The 16,698-nt window shown below is 48.9% G+C and overlaps 1 protein-coding gene across 2 annotated transcripts in view; it reads left to right on the top strand.

The window, feature by feature from the left end:
* The window catches only part of LOC144155468 (puratrophin-1-like), a 640,065-nt gene that overhangs the window by 74,128 nt on the left and 549,239 nt on the right, over window positions 1-16,698 (top strand). The gene's annotated exons all lie outside the window — the stretch shown is intronic.

Below are 16,698 nucleotides of genomic sequence, written 5' to 3'. Positions count from 1 at the left end.
CCGCCGCAGCCGGAAATCTAACCCGTGTCGTTGGGCTCAGCAGCGTCTTAGCCACTGAGCCACAGCGGCGGATTGTGGTAATTATCTTTACGCCAATTACACAGCATAGTCGCAAAAAAACTAGGTCTTCCGGTCGCTGTAATGCAAAACAGGTAGCATCATTATGTAATATTCCGCAATCAAATCAATTTAAGCACAGTGTTACGTAAACGTCGATCTAAATGTTCACGCAACAGTAACTGGTCGAATAAATGTTATCCTCAAGATTAATTTATTTTGCTAATAATTACCTGTCTATATCGCCAAATTGTCAAACCTATCACGACGCTCTACCGCATAAATGTCCAAAGTCGCGACGCTACAACGCTAATCGTCGAATCAACCGCGACGCAAATAACCGAATTGTCGGTTCAGCTGACGCTGTCATTCGTATCGCGTCGCGCGCTCACGTCGAAGTTTTGTTGTTGTCGTTGTTGTTATCGTTGTATTTCGCATCTACAAGAATTACAGCCTTCGTTACATCGACTTTATCGGTGAGCTTCGCCGCGCTACGTGCGGGTGCAAAGCGAAGCACGCTTGGGGGTTTCGGCCACGCCGACGCGAAATGAGGACAACCCGCGTAGTACAGCCGACGCTTTGAAAACGTTATATGACGGGGTTTATTGTTGTTACATTGGGACTTTGTTGTTACATTGTTGGACTTTGTTACATTGGGACTTTGTTACATTGGGACTATTGTTGTTACATTGGGGGTACCAATGTGTTTCTGCCATTCGTCCAACTCTGACAAATGCGTGGAGCGGTACATGCACGATCCCGCTCCTCCATTCAAAGGATAATCGGAAACCAGCTCAAGTAGAAGCGGCATGTTCGCGTGGGTGTGCTTTACGCTGAAAGCAAGTGCCTACAAAAGGATGACATGGACGACTGGGGAGCTGTTCCGTACTTGACACAGCGCAATCGTCTTATCTTCTCTTTCTCCCTACGGTGCTGATCAAAATACCTTACTAACTCGACCAACAGCAACCTTTGACCCTGACCAGTGTATTGCGGTTATCTCGTTTATAGTAATCTTCGAAGTTATGGTGTACGCAGGATTTAATATTTTTTTTGTCGGGGGGAGGGGGGGGGGAGAAAAGGTGCAAGGAAAAATGGCGATAGAAATTAAATTAGTCTAAAACGACCGTTCAAATGACTCATTCAAAGTTGGAAACATGAACTACGTTGCGCAGTAGGCGTGCTCTACGCAACCTTCCGATTGTATCCTTCCGTTTTGTTTTTGGTGAGGGGCACCGCCAAATGGAAGAAGGTAGAGGTAAGAGCTTGAGTTGAAGCCGTGCGCACTTGGTAGATCGGATGCGAAGAATAAGAATTCATTAATAAGCAGAGTCAATAGCCCCGAACATCCTCCCCCCGCCCCAGCCGTCCCCAACGAGCCCGAAAATGTCGTGCTAGGGTGAGGGGCGGGGGCGTTCGAAGAAGAAAGGACTAAGAAGGGGCAGTTCGAAGGAAGGCAGATCTTAAGCAGACGAAGGCGATGCGCCCCTTTTCGCTGCTGTTGGTTGGCCCAAAATTAAGAATCGGCTTTTCTGGTCGCAGTTCATAACATAAGCGAGAATGACACATTACACCGCTGGCTAATGTCAAGGAACTGCAGTGAGTCATGTTTGGGAACCTCTGAGATGGACAAACTCACTCTGCCCCTTCCTGACAGCTTCATTTCAGTCTTCTCCGATGGCTAAGTTTATTCTTACAATCATTCTCCTTGCCTCGTCTTTGTTTATAATGGCTGCTGCGAGCCCAATATCCCTGCCAAGAATGCAGAAACTACAGAATAACAGTATTAGTTTTTAATAGAACGCATGTGTTTTCAGGAGCCGCTTTCCAAATTTTCGACGCTTCGCTCAATCACCGCTTTCCCATCATCTGCATCTCAGAGTTGCGACTACGTGCAAGCATCCGTCTCTCTGGCTACACTTTTCGGCATTCTTCGACAGGTGCGGGACTCTCAAGAATTTTCCTCGCCGTGCGCAATGAACTGGTGCCGCTCGTGGATCGCACCATGCCGTTGGTGTAACAAACGAAACTGTCACAGCATCGCTTAAATCTTCTGGCTTGTCATTTACTTTTATAGCCGCAATGTCCCTAATGTGCGGTACTTGATGGCCGGTAAATCCTATGGAGCGCCCAGGCTGCGCACACTTTAACAGGGGGACTGTAATTCTCAGCATCCTTCCTGGGGCAACGCAAGGGCCACAGTGGAAGATACAGCCGCCTCTTCGACACTGCTTAGAACGTCTGTTGAGCCTAGGTGCAATGTGGAGCACCCTAGACGTCCCCATGGTCTCCCTCAGGCCGTGATTTGTTTGGGACGCGCATGATTTCGTGAAGTCCAGTCGTACGGAAACCACCATCTGCCGGCTGGAAACAGTCTTGCTGGATGGTCTGTCTGGCGACTCACAGAAACGAGACATTCGCTGCCCTGATTGGAAACTTTGCTCTACCGTTACCGAGGAGCTTCGAAGCGCTTATCAACCCATCAGTCGTCATGGCTTAGGCGAGAAGCTCCTTGGCGAAAGTTTTCAGGGTTCATCGTATCCGATGCTAAGTTCCTGGTACTTCATGCGCTGCGCTTAAGGGCAGAAAGATGCATTCGGGCAGAAAGGCGAGCTCGCATGGCAGTCATCCGAAGATATAACCATGCCGCATCACGCGCAGGAAGTTTATTGTAGTAACGTTGGTACAAACTACTTATGGAGAAATCGGCCGGGCGGAAGTGGCAGCCATTCTACGCAAAATTAAACTAAAACGGCTTAGTCCACAGCGTACGTACACCATCTACTGCGTGCGCGTGCCTTCAAATCAATTGATTTGCGACTGAGCGCCTGTGGCTGAGACGGCGCCGAAACGTTTTTCATCAGTCACTGCCATGCCGGCTGCTACCCTGCACTGCTCCCTGTCTCTACGCGAGCCGCAAATGTAAGCGTCATAGGCGAGGCATTCACAAAAAATACGACTGCTATAGCTGCTGTGGTGGCGTCTGTCAACCGGCCTTCTTCCGGTTTCATCAACCGGTTTCATCAAAACAGCCTTCTTCCAGTTATGCGGCTCCGTTGTACCTTGGCGACAAAGCCATTTCCTTCTGCACACATATATACAACCGCATCGGGGAAACTGGTCGCCTTGAAATAGGCGTGGTCGCCTTGTGCCTGTACTCAGGGCTGGTAAGGTGCATACGGATATCGATTATTATCCACCATCGCAGTGTTGATCTGCGTGGGGATGCTGATGGAGAGGACGACCGCGATCCACCTAATCTAGGGCAAATCGGAATGTGTATGCTCCGAGCATTTCTGGTTTCAGGGAGTCCCGTAGCAGCACGAATAACGCGTTTGCCCATTTGGCGCATAGGGTGGCATTTTATGCGCAACCCTGTTCATCATTACTTTTACGGAAATCGAGGAGTGCCTGCCGCACATTGTAGTTATTTATTTGTACGCTGACGGCTGGCGTGGATTACGAACTCCTCTTCAGAAAGCTTGAAATTTGATAAAGGATTTCCTGGAACCACGAAAACTGAAGATCTCAGCTGGAAAATGTGCAGGAATAGCCTTCACGAGGTGTGATGTCCCTCGATATGAGTTTTAACCGCGGTTGTCCGTATTGCGTTTGGAGACTAAAGAGAGAGAGGGAAAAAGTAAAGGAAAGGCAGGAATGTTAACCAGGCTACGGCCTAGTATGCTATCCTGCACGGGGGAAAGGGGAACAATGAGGAAAAAGAGGATTCGTGGATGTATTCGTGGATGTCATATTTGCAGATTGATGTGGTCTTCGCACGTTCGTCGTCGCTTGAAAAACAATCTGGGCTCCTTTGCTGACAAGATTTCAGCAATTTGAAAACGATTTCAGAAATTGTAAATCAATGCGACCATGATGACGAAATTTACATTGCATGAATACAGTTTAACCTCGTTTTAACAAAGACTGATATAGCAAATTATCGGCTATAGCGAACTAAATACAAACTTTGGTTGGTCGCACTTTATTTCAATGACAGTAATTATTTTATAACGAAACTGAAACCGTGAGAGCAGCATGTTATATCGGAAATAACGAAGAAATATTTGACCAGGAGGCTGAGAAGCTACTTGGAAAAAAACCCCGCCGTCCGAAACTGCAGACTTTTGTTCGTGAACACTGGAAAACTTCATTTTGCTCAGCGCTGTGAGTAGCCACCAGACGAAGATTCCATCCTTCATCAATTAAATAAGGACGCAGGCCTGTTTTGTCAAGCGAACTCTGTTCTGTTGTTATTTCACGTACTCATGTTCAGGTTCATTGAGCTTAAAATGCAACAAGGAGAAAGGTAAAGGTTACCTTGCTTTTAGTCGGTTCGAAGACTTAAAAAATGCAGTTTTGTAAAAGTATTTTTGCGCGAGCCATATTGTCGATTCGTTATAGCCGATTTTTACCTCTACTGTTACAACGAATATCGGTTATAACAAACTAATTTGGTGTCCCGATACTACTTCGTGGTTCGACTGCTCAATTCTACAGAATTTTCAATAAAACGTGCACAGCGATTGTAATCATTCCCACCCCCATTTTTTTCTTTTGTTCTTGGTGAACCTGTAGGCTGTATACGTTTTTTTTTTGTCGCATCAAATAACCTTGCGTGCTCGGGCAACTAGCGTGAAGTTTCGCTCGTGGCGCAATAGTGTCACTGTCCAGATCAATGAGAGCAACGCCTCTAGATTATCAACAGGGGTGATTGCGCGAGTATGCGATGGCCGAGAAAAACGAACGTCGTGTGCGGCAACAAAAAATAGCCAACTGCTCGAAAAGGTTGCTGCGGCGGCGGCGGCGGCGGAGCGTGAGTTATACTGCGGCCTGGTCTCTCCATTGCGCCGTGCCTTGTGTCGGCTCGACAATGTGGCCCACACCCATGCCGCCTAAGTGATTTTCGGGGCACGCATCAGCGACACGGCACGTGTGCGGCGTTAAGCTGCGAGCGGAGACGAGAGGCCGGACGGGCAGACCTTCTTTCGGCACTTTGTCCGAGCCCCTGGGACCGTGGCGCCCCGTCGGCGGTGGTTTCCACTCACTCGCTCGTCGCGCCAAAGGTGTTTTCTCGGTGGCATCGTTTGTGCTCTTCGGCTGTGACGCAATCTTCGTGGCTCTAAATAGCAAGTGGCCAAGATGCTCAGGCACGCTTGTGCGGGAGGAGTTGCCCGAAGAAACGGCCGCGGTGGAATTAAAGTTTACACTCGCGGCGCATTAGTAGTCGCGGCCTCGAGGGAAAGGAAATAAAGGAACAACGAGGCGCGAAATGGACAAAAGATTACGTGGGCGTAAAAGATAATTAAAAGGCCACGCTGGCGTTTGTGTCGGCCGCTCGTGGAAGTGCGAGAACACGCAGGCGCCGCGGCCATGGCCTCGCCGTTAATCAGCAGCCGCCGTCGAGCGAAGGACCTGCAAGCGCTGACCTCTGGCTCGCCGGGCGCCGCCTTCGCCCAACCCCCTTTCCTCCAATGTGCACTCGGGTCTTGGAGAGAAAGAAATGGCATCCGAGCGCTGTTGCGGTGTTGTTTTTATTAGCAAAGTCGGGATAATCGAAAACAAAGGCAAATGAAGTTTACGGCCGACGAACGTGCATCCACTCTGCGCTTTGCCGTACGGGCGGGGGCAGGCACGCAATCGGGCACCCCGAGAGGGTCACGTGCTTTCTCACGCCTTAGCCACTCTCGGCTTATTTGCATTCAGTAATACGCGCTCGCTTTGAGCAGCCGAGAATGCGCTCGCCGGGCTTAATTTCTTGGGACTTTCGCCGCTGAGCCGCCACCCTATCCGCGAAGGCCAAGTCTGCTGGCGAGTATTGCTTGCAAGTATTGCCGGCTGCTCCAATTAACGACGGGGAAAACATGGTTGTGTTCTGAAAAACAAAAACAAAAAACAACGGGATGTTGTGCAGCCTTCGTGCTGCCAGTCTGCCTTCTCTCGTAGAATTAATTTTCACCCTCCAGTCGCACTTTGCGAAAGTACGAGCGCCCATACGACGAGTGTGACCAGGCACGCATAAAACCTTAGAATTTGTGTGCTCTCGTGACCAGTGAATCAGATCAGTTTTAACCCGTCCGTTTGTTACTAACTCGAACTTATTTTTCCAGCCAACAGTGCACACTGTGCAACTTCTGTTTGTATTTTGTTTTTTGTTTTTTTGTTTTTGCGCTTTCTTTTTCTTTAATGAAAGGTTCTAATTTGCCCAATTGTCCATTGTTCTGCTGAAGTCTGCCATCGTCGTGTAAGAATTTTTGCAGTGAATCGGGATGTTTTGATGTATTAAATCGGTTGGTTGTACTTCCTTCAATTCCCTCTGTTTCTTTTCAGATAATACAACTTTCCTTATGCCAGCTGGTGCAGTGGACTAGGTTTATAGCCGTTTCACACTGTGCACCTCGTTCTCTCAACTTTGTATTCAATATAATATTAATTAAATAAGTTATTCGTCAGCCTACTTACTTTTCGAACCATCCATCCAGTACTCATGATAATCTGACGTCGCTCCGTCGACAAGACTACGTTTTATAGAAGGTCATATTCAACGGTCTGTTTAGTATACGATCTGTTTCAAAGTTACTTTTGTTACTACAAATGGTGATGTCGCCCCAGTTACCAGTCAGTTAGAACAACTCATCATAGCCTATACGTGGAAATTTTATATACCCGCATAATTCGTTATAAATGCAGGTCCACGTTCAAAGATAAAGTGAGCTTATTGACAGACATCTATATTTAAAAAGAAGATACACACTGGAAAGCTTTGCGGTTCAGCGTGCACATTGAGCGTATATGTCGCAAAAAAAAAAAAAAAAAAAAACCCTTACGCATGACTCTGGGGGCGTAGAAACGCTAATCTGCTTAGTTAACGCTTTATTCAGTTACTAGTACTCTAAGCCATCGCTGCGGTAAAAAGTTACGATTCCTTCCATTGGGGCACTTCCCGACGAAGTCGGGTAACTTCCCAAGCACTGGATCCCCTGTTCAGGGGTGCTTATACCAATTGTTTATACTGGTTGGTGCCCAGCGGTACCGAAGTATCTACCACTTTCTTGTAACCAATGATACGGTCCGGCGTGGTATTACGGTTTCCAGGAACCCCGCATGGTAGGCGCCTGTTCCCAATTTCAAACTGGTGGGTGGCCAGGGGCTGAAGTCGGGAAGCAGCAGCCTCCCACGTATACCGCAGTGGTAGAGCGGGTCCAAGCCTTCTATCTCCTGCCGAGACAGTACAGGGGGCGCTTGTACCCTTTCTGACTGGTGGGTGCCCAGCGGTGCCCGACCCCGCCCGAAGGGGTTCGAGGGACCTCCCACATAGCCTTCCACGGCTGCTTGTGGTCAAGCTCCAAGCGCTTACTCCCACGTCCAAGGCGTCCAGAGGCTCCGGGGACGCTTGTACGCTTTAAAGAAACCGGTGGGTATCCGGTGGCCCAGGATTCGAACCTGGTACCTCGCGCTTACGATACGAGTGTTTTACCACTCGACCATTTTTTTTTTTTTTTTTTTTTGGGGGGGGGGGGGGGGGTGCGACTACAACGCTTGGGAAGTTCCCCGGCTTGCACGGGAAATCGCTCCTATGGAAAGGGGCGGCTGCAAAAACGCAGGAACTTTTTTTGGGGGGTGTTATGAAAACAGGCGCTTACGCCAGATGCTAGTCATTTTGCCTCACTAATTTCCAAAAGCTCTCAAATGGACATTTTGGACATTTCTATGAGTACTCCATAGACGCAAACAAAAATTTGGCAACTTCCAACCCTAAAACATGCTCTGAGTTGGGGAAACCGCTTCTAGCCAGGTGGTGTTAATTTAATCTCGTTAGGAGTTAAGATTTTCAAATGCCATGAAACCTGTTGTTATACGTTTATATCCGTAGTCCTGGAGTCAAAAAGCTTTGAAGCTATTCTAGAGAGTAATTAAGCTCGACGGGCTGGCACGGAGCGCGCTGTAAGCCTTTTTTCAATAAAGAGCCGTGATCACCACGGCGTTGTCGAGCAAGCGCTTCTCTACCACCTCAGTAAGTGCGTCTTTACCGTCATCAATCTTCTGTCACGAAGGATATAGGAAGTTTATCGCGCCGTAACGGATTCAGGTTGCCAAGGCCACAATTTGGGGATTTAAGGCGGGCCTTGCACGATCACCCCGGTAGCCCTCATGTCCAAGAACAGATGAATGACATACCAGATGTGCCTTCAGGTTGCCAAGGCCACAATTTGGGGACTTAAGGCGGGCCTTGCACGATCACCCCGGTAGCCCTCATGTCCAAGAACAGATGAATGACATACCAGATGTGCCTTCAGGTTGCCAAGGCCACAATTTGGGGATTTAAGGCGGGCGTTGCACGATCACCCCGGTAGCCCTCATGTCCAAGAACAGATGAATGACATACCAGATGCGCCGCCCAGGGAATGGTGAGCGGCGGGTGGCCTGAAGCGCAAGTGAAGTTGAAAGGAGCATGAAAAAATTGGCCGCGTATCTGCTCCTTTCGTTGCAAATGTCGTCAAAAGACGATAGTCTTTGTAGAAATTTGCCAAGGAAATGCCCCCCCTTTGCTTTCCCGCTCACCTCTCATGCTGTTCCTGTACCGTCGCGCTCATTCCAAGGTAAACACACTAAATGTTTGCGCAAGGCGATTTGAATTTACCGCGTTCCACTGCTACAGGCCGGGTTCCTCGATGCCAGCGCTGCACTACGGCGGAGACGCGCGTGAATGGAGGCGGCCGACTAGGTTTATAGAGCCGCGTGGCCGTGCTCCACGTGCGTTCCAAGCAGAACGTGGAACCTAGCTAGCAGAACCTTTCGTTGCTGTTGCCGCGTGATTTTTAATATGCCGCCAGGAGGCGGCGCTTTTCTGCAGTAGATTCAGAATATCATTTGCTATCGAAAAACCAAGCATCCATGAATTTTTCAATAAATCAACACTGTATACATCCCTTGTGTACTAATTTTTTGTCTTATATTTGCGTAATGTCTTGTTCTTGTTCAACAAAGTTGACAAGTATGAACACATAAACCGGGCTTAGACGTTTACCTGTGGCTGTGAGTATATAAGACTATTGCGCAATATCAACTTTACTTTGGCCGGGTGGCTGAATCGAGTCACAGACAGACAGACAGACATACAGACAGACCAAAATTTCTGGGTTTAAGTAGCCCAAAAATACTATCGTCTTTTAAAAAAATACAAGCAGGATACAAATGTTGTTGTTGTGATTATTTTAAGTGCAGAGCACTTTAGGGGCTCGCCTTGTCATCGTAGCTCGCTCGCTGGACAGTTCCACGGCGTTCCGTCGTAGCGGGTGTCGTCGCGGCGTAACCCAGAGGCTTCGAAAACTAAGCGGTTTATATAGTCATAAGCGTTCGAAACTCGTGAGCCGCTAGCGCTGGTCATACATCTCCGCTTTGTTTAGCGCAAAACAAAAAAGCTGTAGGTACATTTGCGGCAAAATATACGTGATTAACCGGCACCGCCCGCGTTCATTTAGTTAGGAAAGCTCGTTGGGTTGGTTTTTTACGATAGTAAGCGAAAAAAAAGGCAGTGCAACGCCGGCACGTGCGGGAGGAAAAGCAAGTACAAAAAACAGAACTCCCGCTGGCGCAGTTTCAGGCAGGGGGCGCGCGAGCACTGTGAAGGCGGGAAATTTGAATTTGATTGAGTGGTACCAGTGAGCGGATAACGGCGCTACAGCCCGTTATGGCAAATCACTGCTCTGCACTTCCGACAGCTTTCACATTAAGTGGAACGGCTTTAGTTTTTTTTTTTTTTTTTTTTTTTTTAATGGCTACTTCTTGACCGACTGATGCGTTGTCAAGAAGAGGAGGGGAAGGCAGTTGCAGATAAGGGAGAAAGTTCATCACTACAGTGCGGGCCTGGCCGACTGTCCGATCGTACCTCTGCCAGTCTGCTTTGCCACATACTGCTGCTAATCGCGAATCAACTGCACCCAAGGAATAAAATTTGTCGAATAAGGAATTCCGACATATCATTAAACTCAGAAAATTTATCTGCATCGTGGGATTGTATAAACACCCACCCTTTGTTAATAGGGGTGTTTATACAATGTAATGAGGGTGTTTGTACGCATGCGGGTTCGATCCTGGCCGCGGTGGCTGCTCTCCTGATGGAGGTTGTTACGAATCAGCGCGCGCTGTGCTGCAAGGTTTCGTGCAGCGCTTTTGTGCTTTGTGGTGGAGCCCCCACCACGCGCGCCTTTGCGTGGGCGCTTCTGTGTCGGTGACTCAGGCTTGCAACGACAGCCAACAGATCCCAAGAAGCCGCAACATGCCTGGGAAAGACCGGATCGCTGGAGCCTCGCTGACCACTTGATTCAAACTTCGGCGGCGGCGAATGCGACGTGTGGATACACGTCCGAAGGACGTGGAAGCCGCAGCGGAGAACCGCTCTCCCCCTCTCTCGAGCTTAGCGTGCGCCACTACTACCGACCCCTCACGAACTCTGGAAAGAGGTTGTGTGTGTCTGTACCATGTCGCGCCGTGTGCAAAAAGCAGAGGAAAGATTGTTTGACCGTTAGCGCTTCGGGTATAAATACGAGGGCCCCAAGCGCAGAAGTTCCTTCCTGTAGGAGCAGCGAATCAATGATGTCACTCTGCTCGAGTCCTGTACTGTAACCTCGCCTGGAAGGCCATTGTTCTTGTCGCGCTTCGTCATATCTCTGGCCATGCAGTAAACCAGTGAAGTTTGCCTTCGGCTTCTTGTCGTCTTCACCAAGGCAGCAAAATTTGCTGGCCGCTCGACCACCACGCCACCTCGCATGCTGGAGGCAATGGAGCCCGGTGCTGCAACAAGGTGAAAAGCGAAAACAGCCGTGTGGCGAGGCTGTTGGACTAGGTTGTTTAGACCAGGTGGTCTAAATTGATCCGGAGCCCTCCAGTACGGCGCGACTCGTCGCCCAGGTATAGCTTCGGCGCGATCAAGGGTAGTCGCAGTACGCGCACACTTGACAAGGGATCTATTGCGTATTTCCGACGCCGCCATTCTATAAGGCTCACATAATGCTTCCCAATTTAATCCCTCGCTTATCTAGCCATGCTTCGTCCAGGCCGCAGAAATTCCTGCTTTAGATGCTCTGCCCCGATCAGAGTAATAGTGGCAATCCCACCGCTATGCCGAGCCTCTTATCCACGGCCAGGGCCATTCCGGGCCAACCGTCTCAGGCTGAACGCTCGGCCCCTTCAATTTCTTTCGAAAAAAAAAAAAAAAGAATCCCTGCGATTCGTATGCCTGACGGTAGTGAGACCGCACAATATTTTTCACGTAAAAAAATGTTGCGTAATGTTAGCGTCGTTCGAATTTGGTTGGTGCGCAGAAGCGCCGATTATTTTTAAATCCGCCAAAATGATTGGTGTTGTTCGCCCACCCGCAATATTTTTGTTGCATGCATTGGCATCGGAAAGCAGACTCAATTCGACAAACGGAAACCTGTTTTAATTAGTATTTTCTTTAGAAGGAAAATTTAGAACTTCGTAATTTGATTAATAGAATTCCGTAATTTGATTATTTACTCCTATACTTTCTCTTATCTATAGCCGTACAGGAAAGGCGGTAATTAGATATAACCGCAAAAGCACAAAAATGACCATTTGGCTCAATTTAGTTGTAAATTGTGCCCCGCATGGGTTGAAGCCAAAATACAACAATCCTGGCAAGAAATAGGACGAACTGGTAAATATGTAAGTCTATTTTGTTAACTTTCATATTTAGCAATAGTAAACTTATTAGTTTATTATATTAGAATTGTACGTTTATTTTAGCTGTATTTTTAGAGCAGTAAATATTTTTGTAATATAGCGTTACTGCATCGCGGGGAGCCCCCCCGGAGGATGTCATTCATGCTCATCACATTAGCGCAAGCGATATATCTGCTGAATACCGATTGTTTAATGCGCTGTCCGCGTACCCATCAGCCGTTATAGGCGGGATAAGCGATGGTTCACAGCAGAAAAGAAAATATTTGCGTTTATTTCCACTTACCTCATTTCGCAACACTCCAGACATTTTCAGTGCTTTAAAGTGAAGAGAAAGAGGAGGGAGTGGTTGGGAAAAAGGATGTGTTCAGCAAGATATTTTTCCCCGTTCAGTCTTCCAACGACGGGGGTCCTTTTTCTGTGTTTTAGATATAATGGCAGCTGTAATTGGCTGTTCTTCATTCGTATGTGCTGAGGCGGCTTAGCGGACTTCAATTCGTTCGTGTGTATACGCGGCCCTGATAGACGATCAATGTAGATGCTGTTCCAACGTTGTTCCATCCCAACAAAGGACTGCATGCGGGTGGGAAAATGAAACGGGGAATACCGAACTTTAAAAAAATTTACGGCAGCAGCAAACCTGTTGGCAAAAATATTTTTTTGGTGGCTCTAGTCATGATGAAGTTAGTTCAGAGAAAAGATTGTTGAACAGTATGCAATTGGAACATTACTCGCAAGTAAAAAGCGTAATCCCAAGCGCTCAGGTATGTGGATTGCCACAAAAAAGGGTTGCGTTTCGGTAACTACGAGCCAACCTTTTTAGACCTATAATATTATGAACACTTCCGCGCAACGCCCCTAAACTTTACCGGTACTTACGTGACACCAAAGTTATTTTGCCGAATAATTCGTTGTCTAACTATTCGCAGTTGTGTAATCCATTGATGTTTTTTTGTTCCACGAAATATGAAGGTTGAGCGTCCAGCCTGGGACGTTTGACACGGGATGACCGAACCAGCTTCTGGCCTCGTCACCTTTTCACCCATAGGCATTCCACTTCTTGTTATTCTGGAATATGATCTGGAACTTGCCGTGCGACGACATTTGAAGGGAAGTAATGCAATCTTATACTGAAAAAAATGTCGGTCATTACGGGTTCACACTACTAATCTTAACATGAACGAACGAAGTCTACAGCTGCCTCCTTCGACGAAGTACAGTATACAATCGAATTTCAATCGGAAGATGTTTGTTTTTTTAGAAAACAAACGCTTTTCGTAGAGCACGCTAAGTGCATAGAGGAGTTCATGTACGGGCAAAGTTAACAACAGGCTCTTGTTCAATCTCTTGTCGCCATTAACCGACATGATCGTCCTTCATCCCCTGTGCAAGCCCCCGAGAGATGTACGTTTATTCACGGGAAAAAAATTCGGATGGTCGCTCATTACCAGTAATCTATGCAAATGTCGAGGGAGAGATGGCACAAAAAAGTACATGCAAAATGGGAGCAACGAGTATATTTTACTTTTTCGCCTAATCCTTTTTTGCGGGATGTCCTACTCGCGCAGTGGAGTGAATTCCGCAGCCGCCTTCTTCTCTCCTTTTGTGCAGTCTTGCGCGGCATACCAAATTCGTGCCATGCAGACAGGGGCGCGGTAAGTAATCGTTGGCCAGATACTATAGCCAGGGAGGCCCTTTTGCAGCCACTGCACTACTCATCCGTATAGCTGGATTCTTAACCTAGAAACCGAAAATGATCCATCTAGAGCGCAACAAAGCGTCCCTTCGACGCCGCGCGGCCAACGCGGTGCCGGCGCTGGTGACCGTGCTGAGGGGCCATGGTAAGGCTGATGGCATTTGCAGTTGTCGTCGGTCGCCGTGTCATATCGTTCCGCCTCTGTCCCCTGTCATCGCGGCCTTCTCTGCGCGTCCTGCTCCTCCTCCACCGGCACCTGTCTGCGTTTCGGTATTCATATATACGCGCGAACCGCCGGGAGGGTAGCGACGTTTAAACTCTCTGGCGACGACGAGCAAGGGCAAGGGAGGCGGACCGGCCAATTCATCTTCGCTACATGGCGTCCGCTGGCGTCCCGGCTTGCTCAACCTCTACAGGCGCCAAAATATGCTTCACTGAGCCCGTTTCTGGGCGCGCTGTGCGAGTGCGTGTGTGAGCGTCGGGATACCGAGGCTCTCGAAACGCCGCTTCTGGCCCTGTGGCGGATGGCGGCACGGATCTTAGCAGATTGAGGAGGGCAGAGGGGAGGAGTCTCGGGGGTTCGCACGATTTATCAAGCCAAAAATCAAGGGGATCGGTGATGAATCACGAATCGTTTGTCACGGGCGATAACAAGTTTCGGTGGTCTCTCGCTCTCCCTCCTTCTCTTGCTGCGTTTGTTTGTGTCTGCCTGCAAACATGGTGGCGGGTGCGCCGTCGTTCGGTGGTGCCAAACGATTCATCTTTGACGAGCACCTTCAGCACTGCGTAGTGGGCCACGTTCTTTCATACACCAGTGACGTGGCCCGCCGCCGCCTACAACACTGCCGTGGTTTTGCACTCATCGCAAAGACCTCTGTGTCCCTTCCCAGGCGCGGTGGCACGCAAGGAGTCGCTGCACGTTCGTTTAGAAACGCTTGGGAGCGCATGGCGCGCTCGAAGAAATTGATTGTGGCGACACATTCCGACGTGTACTCGTCACACACTCGCATGACGAGTAATGCACGCAATGCCATACACGTTTTCACCGTGCCTCAAGAGCATAGTTGACTACGTCTATGAGACCTGAAAGCAGTCTTCTAGGCGCCTCATCACCGGCCGTTGCTCGCCTTCTTACGGGGAATCCGCATTTATCCTCATTATTTATACCCGTGCTTTATGCCGGGAGTACTGTTATCGCAATAAAACAATTAGGAGGGATTCCTACGAGCGCTGCTCAGGCGTATGATCGAAGCGTATGATTAATAAATCGCGTAAAGGCAATGATCGTTATATAGTCTCGCTGATCAAAACAAGTCTGTTTGAGAGGACTAGTGTAAGTCTACTTCCACGAACTTTATTTTAGGGGGAGGCGTCTTTGAACCAAGGGAATGAGGGTGCATGGAGAAGATCACAGTAAAAGAAGGCCAACCGTACCTACCCAAACGGTCGAACGGTTTGCCGAGCTCTTTGGGTCACGTAGCTGGCGCCACGCATGCAGCGCCGCTTTCTCGGCTAGTGGCAGCATACGGCAGCTCCTCTTTTGTTATTATTTAAAACGTTCTCAATTAAACCGTGACCTCGTGCTGTTGACCGGATCTGTGTTGTTTAAACCAGTCATACGCAGTTGGTGCCGCTCTAGTAGGCAGCGCGAGTTAGCATCTTTTTTGTTGATGAAGCGTTAGTCGTGCTTGAATCAGTGGTAGGCAGTCTTTTGCTTCATCTTTTGTTTTAAATACGATAGTTTTTTTTTGTTTCGGGGGGGGGGGGGGGGGACTAAAAATTCAGTGCTCGCGTTGTACGGGAGAGCAAGCGAAGCGGATTACACAAAAGGAGTGAGTGGAAGGGGTCGTACTCAAATCACGTTGTTTATTCATTGTTTTACTGTGTACAACCTTGCCGAGAGCACGAAAGGCAGTCTTGTGTAGAGACTGGGTCATGCATACTTAACTTCACTCCCCCCTCCCGCCTCCTTTCATTGCCTTCCTTCACTTCTTTTGCATGCTACACTGCAGATGATGAAGTCGCTTTGTTTGAAAGGGTTCCCCATGTATACTTGGGATAAAACATTTGTACCCCCCATCGAGCATGCATTCTGACGTTCCATTAGCCACGAGTGGCGCGCTCTTTGCCATCCGGCCGTCATGTTCTCCTTTGACTCTCTGAACAAAGCGGTTGGTTGGTGTATGTCTACAGCTTGCAGTAGAGTCTGCATCAAACCAAGTGACTTCCAGTGTGTGCGCCATTAGCATCTTTCTGCAAGTGAGAGCCCTGCACGCCGGCCGCCCTTGAAGCTATTTTAGATGCGACGCATCTCTTGCTCGCGGGCATGTCCCACCATCGGCGTTGTCGTCGCGGCGTTGTCTGCACGCTCACTGCACATGCGCAACTCTCCTCCGTTCTTCTCTCCGACAGCTGTGCGCAACACTCTCACTCCGTCTCATTATCATAACAACAGTTGCGCGTGTGCGCTTCGCTGCTCTGGGTGCGCGCATGTGTGCGCACTCTCACTCCGTCTCATTATAACAACAGCTGCGCGTGTGCGCATCGCTGCTCTGGGTGCGCGCATGTGTGCGCATGCGCGCGACTCTCCCTCCCGGCTCCTCTCCTTTCAAAAGCGGGAATATAAGCGGGGGAGCGCACGGTGGCGGATCAGTCCAGCGCTCGCTCTCGCACTTGACTTGACTTTGCTTGACGATACCTCCGTGCAAGATCTTCCGATGAAGACGTGATGGAAGCGACAGTCCCTTCAGCGAGTGGACTGACGCAATCCAATACCAGCGTCAGTTCAAACGCTCCCCCCTGATGCGTCGCATCACATCAGGGTTCCCTCGCGGGAAGATGGGCGTAATTTTCTTTTTTAAATACCTAAGCATTTCTATACGTTGACTCAACGAGGAAACCCGTCTGTATGTCTGTAACGCTTCATGTGTGCCACTTTCACGGCAAACAAAAAGGCTATTAGTAAAAGGCCCTTGGGCCGTCATACTTTGATATGCAACTTCTTATATTTCCCTCAAAAGATGTCATCCAAGTAATGTCATGTTGTACAGTGGTGACGACTACTTTGGAGGGCTGAGCACGAGGGCGCGGGTTTGATTCCCTGCCACGGCGGCCGCTTTCCTGATGGAGGCGAAAAGCAAAAACGCCCGTGTGTACGAGATTTCGGCGCACTTTCAAGATCCCCAGGTGGCCAAAATTAATCCGGAGCCCTCCACTACGGCGCGCCTTATCGCCTTCGTTGC

Source organism: Haemaphysalis longicornis, unplaced genomic scaffold (genome assembly GCF_048455015.1).
Source record: "Haemaphysalis longicornis isolate Haplotype H1 unplaced genomic scaffold, Haemaphysalis longicornis Haplotype H1 scaffold_1, whole genome shotgun sequence".
NCBI classification, from domain to species: Eukaryota; Metazoa; Arthropoda; class Arachnida; order Ixodida; family Ixodidae; genus Haemaphysalis; species Haemaphysalis longicornis.
This window is presented reverse-complemented; position numbering and strand designations above follow the sequence as displayed.